This window comes from Lissotriton vulgaris, chromosome 11 (genome assembly GCF_964263255.1).
Source record: "Lissotriton vulgaris chromosome 11, aLisVul1.2, whole genome shotgun sequence".
NCBI classification, from domain to species: domain Eukaryota; kingdom Metazoa; phylum Chordata; class Amphibia; order Caudata; family Salamandridae; genus Lissotriton; species Lissotriton vulgaris.
In genome coordinates, this window is record NC_141699.1 from 217,880,347 (window position 1) to 217,895,180 (window position 14,834).

At 49.4% G+C, this 14,834-nt stretch overlaps 1 protein-coding gene and 1 pseudogene across 1 annotated transcript in view; both read right to left on the bottom strand.

Moving 5' to 3' along the window:
* Positions 1–14,834, bottom strand: part of LOC147679548 (LHFPL tetraspan subfamily member 7 protein-like) — a 156,126-nt gene that overhangs the window by 23,374 nt on the left and 117,918 nt on the right. The window lies entirely within an intron of this gene.
* Positions 14,651–14,703, bottom strand: LOC147679549 (U7 small nuclear RNA; annotated as a pseudogene).

Here is a 14,834-nt window from a genome sequence, read left to right on the forward strand (position 1 = left end):
TAATGCTGCGAGACCTATTGCATTGTAAATGCTTGTTGTTATTTGGTGTAAATCCGTTCAGTAGTATTTGAGATATTAAAGGAAATTCAAATTTGTATATCTATGGTCACTAAGGGGGACATTAGGATGACGGGCAGACTTTGTCCGCCCACCACCCTATCGGACAACGGGCAGGGGTCCCGTGGGGGGAATTAGGATGCGCCTGTCATGTTGTACATTGCAATGCAGGGGGGTAGCATAGGTACCCCCCAGGTGCACCCCCACATCGCCTTCACCATGGGGGCCCGCAGGGGGCCCCCAAAGTAAAGACCGCCTGCCTTTCCGTGGCGGCAGTGCCGCCACGGAAAGGCATCTCCCAACGCACATCCTAATATGGCTGGCGGTGTCTGATAGACACCGCCACCATATAAACACTTTTCTGCCCCGGCCGCAAGGCGACCGGGGCGGAAAAGCCGCGGACGGTGTTTCCCTCTGCCGCGGTCCCCCCCGCCATAGTAATGTGGCGGGGGGAAATGGGTGGCGGGCAGGCAAGGATGTCGGGCGGATTGCCGCTGCCCGCATGGTGGGGGCGATCCGCCCGACATCCTAATGGGCCCCAAAGTCTTCTCAAATAATGACGAGATCGTGCAGAGATCTGCAGAGCTCTGATTGGTTGCCAGCACCTTAACCAGGAAGAGTTGGCAACCATTTTGGGACCGCACGTCATATGGCCCTGCAGACTGCACCCCTCCCACCACCGAGCTGGCTCCTATCTCCCACCATGCCCACCCTTGGGAAATAGCTATTTCTTTTGTTTGGTGGGAGATAAAAGCAAACATTCTGCTTGCAGCAAGCGGAGCTGTCAAAATGCTCCAGCTTGCTGGAAACTGAGTTTTCATCTCTTTTGCTGCATGCAGACATGGAAAGAGATGAAAGTATTGCTCCTGCATGCAGGGAGCTGCATTTCCAGCAACTCCCTGTGGGCAGGAGCAATTGCGGCTCCCACAGGAGGCGGGGAGGCGGCTGGGACAGAGGGGGAATGCAGGCTACCCTCCACAGTCCCCAACATGCACACTGTGTGCCCTGGATGGGGCCAGGTAACCCAGGGAGACATGGCAAGGCCCTGGGGGATGGGGTCCCTGGCGCCGATAATCGTTAAGGGAGGGGGGGGGACCCATAGTCCCCCTCTCAGTTTTCCTTAGTAGTATGCAATGATCTTTCCCCTTTTCCCACGTTGATGAGCAGCTCAACAAAGTTTCCAGCAGATTTTGGTGACGTGTTATTAATGCATAGGAAAAGGAGGACATCTCCACCAAACACATAAGCACTTACGTCATTTAGTTAAGGGGATGTACCCTTATTTGTTGAAGATTTACCACTTTGTAGTCTTGTCGCCTTCTCTTGCCAAGGATTCCCCTTATCACAGACTAGCAGCCCGTCCCGACGTTGTCCGGGTATGAATTGCTGCTGGCCAGGTGTATATTGTTTTGTAGGATTTCGTTTTGATAGCATTTCTTATCTATGACAGGCTCCGATTCACAGTGCACTGCTGATGCACTTAAGAATGCGCATTCAGTAGTGTGTGAACTCGAGTTTCCCTACTTTATTTTTCCTTGCAATATTCTATAGCGCGAACTCGACAACATGGCATGAGCACAATTTACATTACAGAAGAAGACATTAATTTGTGGTAGGCACGGGGAGACAAAGCAATTTGCCTGGAATCACAGGATGTTGACCTGATGCCGAGATTCGAACGTAGCTCCCCAGCTCTAAAGTTCGTAATTCTAGAACTTGTGGCGGAAGGTGTGTCTAAAAGTGTATGTTGGTGCTGGCCATCAATGAGAGAAACTGTGCATTTTTCAAATCGGTGGTGAAAAAATATGAGTATGTTGCTGGAGATGTGGTCCGCCGTGCCACCAATGTACTTACCGGAGGAGGGTAAACACCCATTATTCCGCAACTTTCTTTCCGCAGACCATCACTCTGCATACTTTCATTATGAAAGTACCATGACTCCGCAATGCCATTATAACGCATGACATTACATTTTATATGCTTTAACCACGCATACATTTACAACGAAATTCGTTGTAAATGCATGAATGGTAAAAGCATATTTTATTTTTAATGTTTGGATAAGGTAGTATGGGTATAGGGGTGTATGTTTTTGGGGTACTGAGGTATATGTTTTGGGGTGTTTGGGTATTTTAAGGGTTCAGATATAGTTTTGGATTATGGGGTACAGGAGTAGTTTTAGCGTTTAGGGATAGGTATGGGTTTTGGGGTACAGGCGTATTTTTAGGGTTCAGGGCTAGGTTTGGGTTTTGTTGTATAGGGGTATTTTTAGGGTTCAGTGGTAGTTTTGGGTTTTGGGCTACAGGGGTATTTTAGGGGTTCATGGCTAGGTTTGGGTTTTGGGGTACAGGGGTATATTTAGGGTTCAGGGCTAGGTTTGGGTTTTGGGGTACATGGGTATTTTAGGGTTCAGAGGTAGGTTTGGGTTTGGGGGTACAGGGTTATTTTTATGGTTCAGGGCTAGGTTTGGGTTTTGGGGTGCAGGGGTATTTTTAGGGTTCAGGGGTAGGTTTGTGTTTTGTGGTACAGGGGTATTTTAAGGGTTCAAGGCTAGGTTTGGGTTATGGGTACAGGGGTATTTTAGGGTTCAGGGGTAGGTTTGGTTTTTGGGGTATTTTTAGGATTTAGGTATAGGTTTGGGTTTTGGGGTACAGGGTATATTTATAGGGTTAAGATGGGTTAGTGTTTAAGGGTGTTGGGGTATTTTAAGGAGTAAGGGTGGGTTTTGATTATGGGGTGCAGAGGTATTTAAAGCGAGCAGGGTAGACACGTGGAGCAGGAATGTACAGAATGTAGAAAAAGGTAGGGCTAGGACCTTTCTCAAGATTTGCCCGGCGCTAACCGCCCTTGTACCATTCAAGTTTACCAAGCAATGAGGCAGGCGCCGGAGACCAGAAGGCAGGAAACAGAAGTTTATTCCGACGGAGCAGAACACATCAGATCAGACAACAAGGTATCATCTCGAGGTGCTCTAACAGCCTCTCGGAGGCCTGGCCTCTTATACACTGGTTTATGGCATGTGACCTTCTTTTAATACAATCAAGTCTTTGTATGGAAAGAGAAAAAGACATCCCCGTAATCCTAGCGTCAATCCCACCCCCATATACCTTCACAATAGAGGTTTTCAACCTGCTGATAAGAGGAGGGGACCATCACGCAGCTGAGTGTTCCGTCGAGTCTTAGGATGTGTGCGCCTGATCATATCACAGGGGGTGGGGAGGCCTGGATCAATAGAGGGTCCTTTGAAGGAGAGCGACCTCATACAATATAGGGCAGTAAATGATATTTCCCGGCTTAGGCAATGGCCTCGGACCTGTGTGGACAGTCGGACACGGGGTGAGGGGCTATCAATGGAGTGGTATTCATGCCGCGTGGACAATCCAGCGCAGGAGGGAGGTTTGTCAACAGAGGGGCATTCATGGGAGGAGAGGAGGTGTTGGTCAGGCGCTAGCGTGACTCCCAAGGACAGGGTCATGCAGAAGGGTCCTGCTCGTAAGGAGGAGGAGGGAGGGGGAGCCAGGGTGCGCGGATGATGCTTGCTGGGTCAGAGGGACGTACTGGCGATCGATCGTGGACAGGGAGACCATGATACCTAAAATGGCTGCCATGCACGTAATACATAGGTGACCTAGAATAGCTGCCGTGCATGTAGTACATAGGTGACAAGCTGGCGCAGATGATGTTCAGATCGCAAGTCAAAATTCCACAGTCCTCCCTTTTAACATATCTCGCCAACTTGTCAGTTTGGATTTATCCCCATAAGGCCACGTATTTCTACTTCATAGAGGGGGTTCATGTGCTCGTTTCGGAAGTCCAAAGTCTTTGGGCACATACAGTTAGAAACAAGGCCGCACAAAGGTGGCAGACATTGGATACCTAAACAACACCCACATAAGATCACAACAGGTATCAACACAAAGGAAAACAACTTCCAACCCCAATTCTTCAAAGTGTCCCAAAACCAGTTCCCAAGCGACCATCCTCCTTGTTCTTGGTGAACCTCTGAGGAAAGTCTGTGGAGGTGTTCAATGGCTTTGTAGACTGAAGGCGAGTTGTCAGGCACGTATGTGCAGCAGCTGGATCCGATGATGCGGCATGCTCCTCCTCGGTCGGCTAGGACCATGTCTAGGACAAGTCTATTTTGGAGGGTCACGAGGCGGACCGCCTGAAGTTCCGCAGTGTTGTTGGCGAGGATACCGGCAGTGATGTTGATCGTTGTTTCTACTGCCTGGGTCAGGTGCCGGATAGCACGGCTGTTTGCCATCGGGCCCCACAGAGGAACAAGTCCCTTTGCTGCATCTAGGAACTGTGCTCCGGTGGAGTCGGCTTGCCCAAGGTCGTCTGCACGCCTCTGCCTGTGATGGTTGGCAGGGGCTACATATGTGGGTGGGAGAACGAAGGCAATGTAACAGGTACCCTTCCAACCCTTCGGGAGCCAGGTGTAGACCTTGGTGCCACACACAAAGTACATGTTTGGAGAAGCAACAAAGGAAGGAGGGTCAGCTGAATCCAATATTCTGGTGGTCTGGCAGGCGCTGTGACCCACCAGCTGCGTTCCATGACCTTCGAGACACACAAGACCTGTGACATTGATGACAGACAGAGCCACAGTCAGTGTTGCGGTAGTTTGTTTTTGTAGATGAGAAAAGGTGGTCCTGGCTGGATTGTGGAGCACCTGTACTTCGACTCGTTCTTTGGCTGGAATGTTTTTGATGAAGGTGGCGCCTGTGAGCGCAGGACACAGGGCAGCAGGAGTCTTTCCGGTTCTGTTCAGCCAGAACCCAGAGTAGAAGTGTGACACTGTCCGGCCAGAGGTGGCGTTATCCTTGTGGCTCTCTTGCATGAGGATCAGCCAGGCGAGGCAAGAGCCGTGAACTGAGAAGGGTGAAGGGATGAAGGGAATAGAGTGTCCAGTGGCATGCGGGAGCAACCCGCAGATCCAACAGTTCGTAGCATTTGCAGCAATGTTGTGTTGGTGCAATAGTTGCACAAAGGAATTGTTCCAGAATTCCCTGCGCCTTTCTCGGAGCTGAGGCGACAGAGAGATTAGGTGATGCTCTTTCAGGGGGGTCGGCTGCACAGTAGGTAGCAATGCCTCATGAGCCGGTGTGCTTTCCTCCAGAATCCAGAAGGAGGTCATGAGGAGGAGGCAGAAGAGGAAGACAATGAAGAGTGCGATTGTCTTTGATTTGTGCAAGTTGTCAGTCTTTGGATTTCTATACTGGGCATTTCCTGTTGCTTCCATCATCTTCTTATCTGGCGCTTCCATCATCTTCTTATCTGGCGCTTCCATCACCTTCAAGGGAGCTCGGTAGCGGGCAGAACCACAGACTTCGTTTAGCTTCTCTCCCGGCAACCTTTGATTGTGTTTAGGTCACCGTTCTGAGATTTAACTTAGTCCGTGGCCTACTTAGCCGAAACTCCCCCCTTTCGACGCAGGAAATACCCTTCTCTGGACGGCACAGTGGGATCGGAGAATTTTGCAAGTTCGAGTGCCCCAGTATCGGGATAACAGTCCAATATCGGTCGGTCTTTGCTCAGGAGCTCTTCTTGGGTGCTGACGTTTTCTGTCGTGGCCAGGTTTGCAGAGACTTTTCGGCAATGATGCGCATGCAGCCAATGCCTCTTCCCCTCCACTCGGAGCGCCGTTCGGGTGGTGATCAGCACTTGCCAGGGGCCCGTCCACCGAGGTTCCAGACTCTTGGTTCGCTGGAAATTTCGTATCAGCACGAAATCTCCCGGCTGGATGTCATGGCCGGGGCCCCTGGAAGCATCGGGGATAGCCTGCTGCACCTGTTGATGGATGACAGACAACGTTTTAGTTAACTTGCACAAATAGTCAGATAGTAGGACGTCCGGGACGTCATGTATGGAGGTCGGTTTGGGAGCAGTCCAGAGGTTCATCGGACGCCCAAACACGACCTCGTAGGGGGTTAAATGGTGCTTGGTGGGAGTGGAGCGCATTGATAACAAGGCCAGTGGGAGGGCATCCGGCCAGTTAAGTCCAGTGGTGGCCACTATTTTTGCCAGTTTCAGCTTCAGGGTGGCATTATGGCGTTCCACTAGACCAGCGGATTGGGGGTGGAAGACCGCATGAAATCGTTGCTTCACCCCCAACCCTTTTAGGATTAATTGGATAACCTCAGCTATGAAATGGGGGCCATTGTCGCTCCATAAAATCCGACAAAGGCCATAGCGAGGGAAGAATTCCTTCAGTAGTACTTTGGCAGTAGTCATGGCAGTGTTGTCACGGGTTGGATAGGCTTCCACCCATTTGCTGAAGGCACACACAATGACTAGTACATACTTCAGGTTTTGGCATCTCTCTAGTTGGATGTAATCCATCTGAAGGACCTCAAAGGGGTGATTGGGGGTCCCGAACCCTCCCCGGGGTACTACAGTCCCTTTCCCGGGGTTGTGTTGCAGACAGATGAGGCACTGCTGAACTAGGCGTCTGGCCGAGTCGGGGATTTTGTCGTTATGCCAGACTTTGGAAATGAGTTCGATCATGGGTGCAGATCCTATGTGTGCGGGGGAGTGAGCCATTGTCAGTATGGGAATCAGATATGAGTCGGGCAGCAACCATTTGTTTGCATCTTTTGTTCGCCAGCAACCCTCTTCGTCCTTCAAACCCACCCTTGCCCATTTAGTCAATTCGTGAGGGGTGCTGGCCGACTGTATGTCTTTGATCATTTCCCTTGTGTCACTCCATTTTTCTGCTTGCGACCTAGTCACATATATGCGGGTCACTGTCCTATTCTCAGCTGTGGTTCGTGCAGTGATGTCGGCTAATGCATTCCCTTGTCCGACTAAATCTGTCACTCTTTTGTGTGCCTGACATTTGATCACCGCTAATCGTTTGGGGAGGAGAACTGCCTCAATCAGAGCGGACACTAAATCTCCGTGGAGGATCGGGGTGCCGTGGGACGTCAGAAATCCCCTCTCCCTCCACAGGAGCCCAAAATGGTGGACCACCCCGAAGGCATACTGGCTGTCCGTATATACGTTCGCGGTGGTCCCTGCGGCTATGATGCATGCTCGGGTGAGGGCTATCAGCTCCGCTGCCTGGGCAGATCGTTGTGTGATGCAGGCTGTCTCAACTACTGTTTGGGCTGTCGTCACTGCATAGGCAGCTGAAGTGGTGCCATCTGGGAGTTTGATGCATGAGCCGTCTACCCATAGCTCTCCATCGGGGTCAGGAAAAGCAGTGTCTCGGAGGTCAACCCTACTTCTAGTCTGTTCGTCTGTGAGGGTCACACAGTCGTGTATGGGAGGAACGTCGGGGTCGTTTTCAGGCAGGGGTAACAATGTGGCAGGATTCAAAGTCGTGCATCTCTTTAGTGTGATGTGGGGTGCAAGCAGAGTCAACTCGTACCCTGTCAGTCGTGCGCTAGTCAGGTGTTGGGTCTTTGTCTGGTTCAAAAGGGTGTCAACTGCATGGGGCACTAATACAGTGAGGGAGTTGGAAAGTACGATTCCCTCGCTCTGACGGATGGAGACAGCAGCGGCAGCTACTGCTCGAAGGCAGGCAGGTAAGGCTCTGGCTACAGGATCAAGAGTGGCGGAGAAGTAGGCACAAGGGCGCTGCTTAGGGCCAATCGATTGAGTCAGGACAGACAATGCACATCCCTCCCTTTCGTGGGTGAAGAGGGAGAAGGGTTTGGAGTAATCCGGCGTTCCGAGGACGGGTGCTGAGCAGAGTGCATCCCGTAATTCCTTAAAGGAGGCTTGACACTCAGTGGTCCAAGGAAGCGGGGAGGGGACATCTTTGGTCAGCAGGGCAAGTAATGGTTTCACAATGAGGCTGTAATTAGGCAACCACTGTCTGCAAAAAGAGGTTAGGCCAACCAAAGAGCGGACCTGCTTTTGCGTTTTTGGGATGGGGGTGTCTAGGATAGTTTGGATTCGGTCAGGGGTAAGTTTCCTCCCTTCCTTGGACAGAAGATGGCCTAGGTAAGTTACTTGTGGCTGGCAGAACTGTAGTTTCTTTTTGGAGACTTTATGGCCATTTTCTGCAAGGAAGTGTAAGAGTTGGACGGTGGCTGTCGTTGCAAGCGGGGTGGTGTCGGCCGCCAAAAGGATATCATCGACATATTGGATCAACACCACTCCCGCTGGTAGCTGGAAGGCATCCAGCTGTCTTTTGAGAGCCTGGCTGTAAATGCTGGGACTTTCAGTGTACCCCTGGGGAGCTCTACAAAATCGGTACGAGCGAGATTTTAAAGTGAAGCCGAAAAGATAACGGCTGTCTGGGTGGATGGGGATAGAGAAAAATGCGTTTTTAAGGTCGATAACAGAGAAGGTGGTGGCAGTGGACGGGATGAGGGTCAGAATGGTGGTGATATCAGAGACCACAGGATATTGGGGTACAACCACTTTGTTAATTTCTCGTAAGTCGATGATGAAGCGGTACGCTTTCTCATCTCCTTCACCTTGCTTTTTAACAATAGGTAGGATTGGGCTGTTGCAGACGTTGCTAACCACTTCTTCAACCACTCCTGCATCTACCAGAGACTGAATGATCGCTACCAGTGCCTTCTCACCCTCTGGGGATATCCGATATTGCGGGAGTTTCGGGAGCATAGCGTCCTGTCGTACAGTTATGTGAATAGGGTCAATCATCATTCGCCCCACATCAGAGTCATTTTTGGCCCATAGGTACGGAGGCAGGGTGTCAAGCAAGGACATGTCAGCGTCAGTTATGCAACACATGTGTCGTGGGGGACGGGATCTGGGCATGTCTGGGTTGTCGTACAGAATGACTCGTATTCCATCTGGGGAACACCTAATGGTAGCTCGAAAATGTTTCAGTAAGTCAATGCCCATAATGGCGTCAGGGGAGTTGGAGGAGAGTAGAAATGTCGCGTCAGCAATGTTGCTTTCCAGGTCAAAGGTAATAGGTACGGACAGGGGGTTAGTGGAGGGCGTCCCATCGAAACCTATCGACGTTATGTGTGAGCCAGACAAGGGTGCCCTTGGAGTCAGTCGTTTTGATAACACACTACGTGTCGCCCCAGTGTCTACCAAGAATGGAGACTCTGTACCCAAGACCTTAGCGGTGACATAAGGACCTTGCTGGTCAACACAGAGCTCGACTGGATCCCTCCCTTGCCCCTGGCAGTCCTATGCAAAATCGGGGGCATTTTCCCCTTCGGATAGCTGATATTGATTCTGTCGGGGACGGTCAAATGTATTCAGTCTTCCTGATCTGTCATTGTTAGTGTCGTTGGAGTTCCCTCGTCCCTGTACTCTATTCCTCGGACCACCTGCCACATCCCTGGAATCCCTATTTCTATTCATCTCTAGCAAAACCGGACACTGGGTTTTCCAATGGCCGAACCCTTTGCAGAAGGCGCATTGGTCATTGCTAATGTCTCTCCGTCCAGTGTGAGATGTCGGGGTGTGATCCTTAGGAGGTAGATCTCTGGGGGCGTTAGATTGGTAGTTCCCCCTTTGATGTTCCCGTCCTAGAGCTATACCCTGTATCTGGGCTATCATTACCCTTTCCTTCAAATCTTTCTTCTTTTTCTCGGACGCCCTATCATTCTCATTCTTTTGGTGCTCGTAATACTGAGCCATCTGAAGGATAGCTGCGGGTTTGGAGGCCCCCCAACTACTCTCACTTGTCTGTAGTTTTTGGGAGACTTCTTGAGTTAGTCCTTTTACATAATTTTGCACAAACAGGTGCTGTCCGGTTGCGGTGGTCATGTCCTGGCCACTGTAGTCGGAGAACACTGTCTCAAATCGGGAGAAGTATTCTGACACATCTTCCTGGGGTTTCTGTCGACAGGCCGTGACTATCGACCAGTCTACTTTTCTTTCCGGGACCAGTGTTTTTAATTTCTGAACTATTTTATCTGGGAGTTCCAGTATGTCCTTCACTGGTTTACTCCCTGGCTCTCGCTGCCTGTCTAGTTTACCGAGTTGGTCCCAGGTATGTCCAAACAGATCCGTGTGGTCAGCCTTCCGGATTTGCTTCCACACGTCGGCTGGCAGACATAGCCCAAAGAACAAGTCAATATCTGCTAAAGTCATTATTGTCGAACCCAAGGCTGTGCCTAATTCGGTATAAAATGCTGTCGGGTTCTTTCTTAAGTCGGGCAGGGTTTGCTTAAAGGTTAGGATATCTTGTCGGTCCCATGGTTGGTATACCCAATTGTACACAACCCTTCCCTTTGCATTTTCATTATTAATATCATCGCTCGTTCCCTGGCCCCGTGGCGGGATCCAGTAAGGAGCCGCTTCTCTGATAGGCATCATAGTATTGGCTACTTCTGCCAACCTTGCTTCAGGGACCGTAACCTTGGCTTCTGGTTTCTGTTCCGTGAGGTGGCGGAGGACCTCAAGCATTTGCATGAAGAGTTCCGTCGCCTCACGTTCAGTCCCATCCCCAACATCAATTTTCCTATACAGCGTTGTTAATTTAGCGGGACCCTTGCTCTGATACCTATCTTCATACGCGTTCAGGGTGTGGTAGCTGAATCGCAAAATAAAATGCCGTCTATGGCTTTCGGCATGTGAATTATATATATTCATTGTGTACTCTTCGCTCTCCCTTCGTTCTACCAAGGTCTTTGCTATTTTGTCGATCCCATCCCGCTCATCTTTGCTTAATCTATTTAATCTGGCCGATGATTGTTTGCTAGACTCGGGGTCGTCTGATGAGGTTGTTAATGTGGCTGGTGCAAAGGCCGTGAGGGCTGGTGCACTAGCGCTGAGATCGCTTTCGCTCACACTCGGAGCGTGGAAGCTTTGTCGGCAGGGGGCATATGGAGGGGGCATGTAGATGGTTGGGGGACCTAGTAGTAGCTCGTCGTTCGCTCGTTGTTTGGGGGGCAATTCAGGGTAGAGCGCAGAGGGGGTCCTAACAGGACATTGGCCTGTCGACCCTAATTCTTGGTTTTGCATAGTTTCCTTTCTTTCTTTTATTTCTTCTTCTAGTTGCTTTGCGGCTAGGTGGGCTGCCTTTCGTAATTCTTTCCCTATTTTTGCTTCTTCTCTTTTCTTTCGTTGTTCCGTTTCTTTGCGCCACATGCCGATACTGTCGAGCATAGTGGGCGTGGTCTTATTCTTCTGGAGCGCTATTTCTAATGTTTTTATTTTATTTTCGTCAAAGGAACCTATCAGTGGCCACTGACTTTCAAGGTTCTTTTTCGTATATCTATGCCATAGTTTAGTGTAAGCTATAGCGACTAGTCCATACTTAGTGAACATGTCCTTATTAGGGGTGCCCTCCAGTGGAGCTGGATGGTTCATCTCTAATAAGCGGTCCGGGCTAAACAGGCTACCAACCAGTGGGGAGAAGACAGGCATGACGGATTACAACGGGGACAAAAGTCTGCACTACCTATCTTATCACGGCGTACAAAGACTAGACAGAATATTTCTATTCTACGTTGTTTGGAGGCCGTGAATACCTCAAAAGAACCAATACCGAATAATCGGCCAATCAAACAATCCAGTGGGGAGAATAAGTGGGCACGAAAAATTATCGCTACCCACTCTTTCTCTACCTGCAAAGAGAGGCCTTGTTCTTCCCTGTTTGCAGACAAAGAATCTCCAGACAATAATCCACGAACGATAGTTCGGGAAACAGTGGGGGAGGAAGATAGGTACGACGGATTACAATGGGGACAAATGTCTGCGTTACCTATCCTTCACTGCTTGCAAAGAGAGAGCCTGTTTGTTTTTCCCCGTTTGCAGACAGTGAATCTCCAGAGGGTTTCAACAAAGCGTAATACTAGTATTATCCAAAAACAATTTCCTCAATTCGTCGTGTTTACACGACCTTACCCGGACCGCATGGACGGTTTCCTGTCCTCTGGATCCAGCGCCCGATCGTCCTCTCTCCTTCGTGTTGTTCGCGGCACTCCTGATGGTTCCCAGTCAGGACCGTAGATCACTCGAGAGAGGTCTGTTCAGAACTAGTGAAGGTCGGATGATCGGCTGTCAGACGAGGGTCTATCGGACACGAGCTCTTCCCGATCGTTGCAGTCGTTCACTCTGTCATCGGGACCTCTCCCACTGGATCCACGTGTCACTGATGGGCCCCACGCTTTGGGACGCCAAATTGTAGAAAAGGGTAGGGCTAGGACCTTTCTCAAGATTTGCCCGGCGCTAACCGCCCTTGTACCATTCAAGTTTACCAAGCAATGAGGCAGGCGCCGGAGACCAGAAGGCAGGAAACAGAAGTTTATTCCGACGGAGCAGAACACATCACATCAGACAACAAGGTATCATCTCGAGGTGCTCTAACAGCCTCTCGGAGGCCTGGCCTCTTATACACTGGTTTATGGCATGTGACCTTCTTTTAATACAATCAAGTCTTTGTATGGAAAGAGAAAAAGACATCCCCGTAATCCTAGCGTCAATCCCACCCCCATATACCTTCACAATAGAGGTTTTCAACCTGCTGATAAGAGGAGGGGACCATCACGCAGCTGAGTGTTCCGTCGAGTCTTAGGATGTGTGCGCCTGATCATATCACAGGGGGTGGGGAGGCCTGGATCAATAGAGGGTCCTTTGAAGGAGAGCGACCTCATACAATATAGGGCAGTAAATGATATTTCCCGGCTTAGGCAATGGCCTCGGACCTGTGTGGACAGTCGGACACGGGGTGAGGGGCTATCAATGGAGTGGTATTCATGCTGCGTGGACAATCCAGCGCAGGAGGGAGGTTTGTCAACAGAGGGGCATTCATGGGAGGAGAGGAGGTGTTGGTCAGGCGCTAGCGTGACTCCCAAGGACAGGGTCATGCAGAAGGGTCCTGCTCGTAAGGAGGAGGAGGGAGGGGGAGCCAGGGTGCGCGGAGGATGCTTGCTGGGTCAGAGGGACGTGCTGGCGATCGATCGTGGACAGGGAGACCATGATACCTAAAATGGCTGCCATGCACGTAATACATAGGTGACCTAGAATAGCTGCCGTGCATGTAGTACATAGGTGACAAGCTGGCGCAGATGATGTTCAGATCGCAAGTCAAAATTCCACAAGAACCTGGGAAGAAAAAACAATGAAATATGACTCAATGCGCACCCCGCAGCTCACACCACCAGCACACAATATGAAACATGGAATGAAAGGCAGAATGTAAAAACAATGCCATAAATTCACCCCAATAGAGAGATCTTGGCCTAATCCATCATTTTTTTTGCACACCACAACCCTCAGTTCAGACACAGCCATGAGCAAGTATGCCTTGACCCTGTGCCTCGTGGAAACATCCATGTCAACTGCCAAGCCATTCCTTTCACCAATTTCTGGCTATCAGCCATCTTCAACCAGGATAGCTTGACTCCAGTGGTGTGGAGAGCATGGGACTCACGTCTCAGCATACCCATCCCACTCGGGGTGACAATAGCTAAAACAACAGTTGATGGACAGAATGCAGAACAATGTCATACATTCACCCCAGACAGAGATCTGGGCCTAAATCCATCGTTTTTTTGCACTCCACACCACCCCAGTTCAGACATGGCCATATGCAAATCAGCCTTGACCCTGTGCCTCATGGGAACAGTCCAGCCCGAAGGGCGGAACGTACCACACGCCCCCAGCATTTGTCATGCCCCCCCCAGCACAAGCCCACAGCACAACACAGATACGCCCACAAGGGACTACTTTGTTGGCACGGTTCTTTTACTTTTTAAATGTATATGGTCGGCGTCTGCCTAGCCTATGTCCTTCTGCTGCAACTGCCCTTTCCAACGCTGTATTGGCTGTTGCGATTGGTGGTGTACTTTTCGAGTTTATCTGGCTCAAAGGACACAGTTCTCTCTTTATAATAGTAGTATATAATATATATATATCTATATATATATATATATATATATATATATGTGTGTGTGTATATATATATATATATACATGTGTGTGTATATATATATCTATGTATAAATTTCAAAGCAGAGAGCTGGCCTTTATTGCGATCACCAGTGTAGTTGCTGCTAAAGAACTCTACAGGGACCTCTGGGGACAGCCTGCGGTACTGTGTCCGTGCATCCCTATTCAGACTCTGCAGGGACCTCTGGGGACTGCCAGTGGTACTGCACCTCTTCCTGCTCCTCCAGAGCTATTTAGTAAATTGTTACTCGGCCTCGGCCTTTCCTCGCGGAATCCATATTTCGCACCTCGACTGTGATGTCACTAGTGTCAGTGTCTCTTTAGCCAGTGGGCCCAGGGCCCGCTACTTAACACTGTGCAAGTCTATTTTGTTGAACTTTTAGCTCGTTGCAATCATTGATTTACCGCTGGAGGGACAAGTTCTCGAAAGGCATTCTATTTAGCAGCAAATCTAGAACGGAGGTAACCTGGAATTAAAAAATCCAGTTAACAAAACAAGCTTAAATTAATTGGGCACTTTTCGGCAATCAACAATGAACCTCACTGTACTCGTTTTTGTAAAATCTGCTGGCAACACCCACCATTGAGAAGTATAGTAAGACATATCCATAAATGGACTGTGACATTATTTCCCACTACTTATTAAAACGAGTTTCATATCAAGTTCCTATTTACACAAAATCATTTTTCAGCTTCCCATCCGGTCTATATTTTAACAGGAGGCTTTATTCATATCTTTCATTTACAATAATGTGGCGGCTTCTCTTTATAAGAAACCTTCTAGACAAATAGTAAAGAGCTATTCTAAATGTAGTTAGTGCAATTTCATTAGGTAGCGCTAAAAAATACCTACTTTTAATAGGTCCCCTTTAATATATTAATTGTTGATTGAAATGGAAAGGAGTAAAAGATCTGAGGGTACTAAAATAGGTTATTAT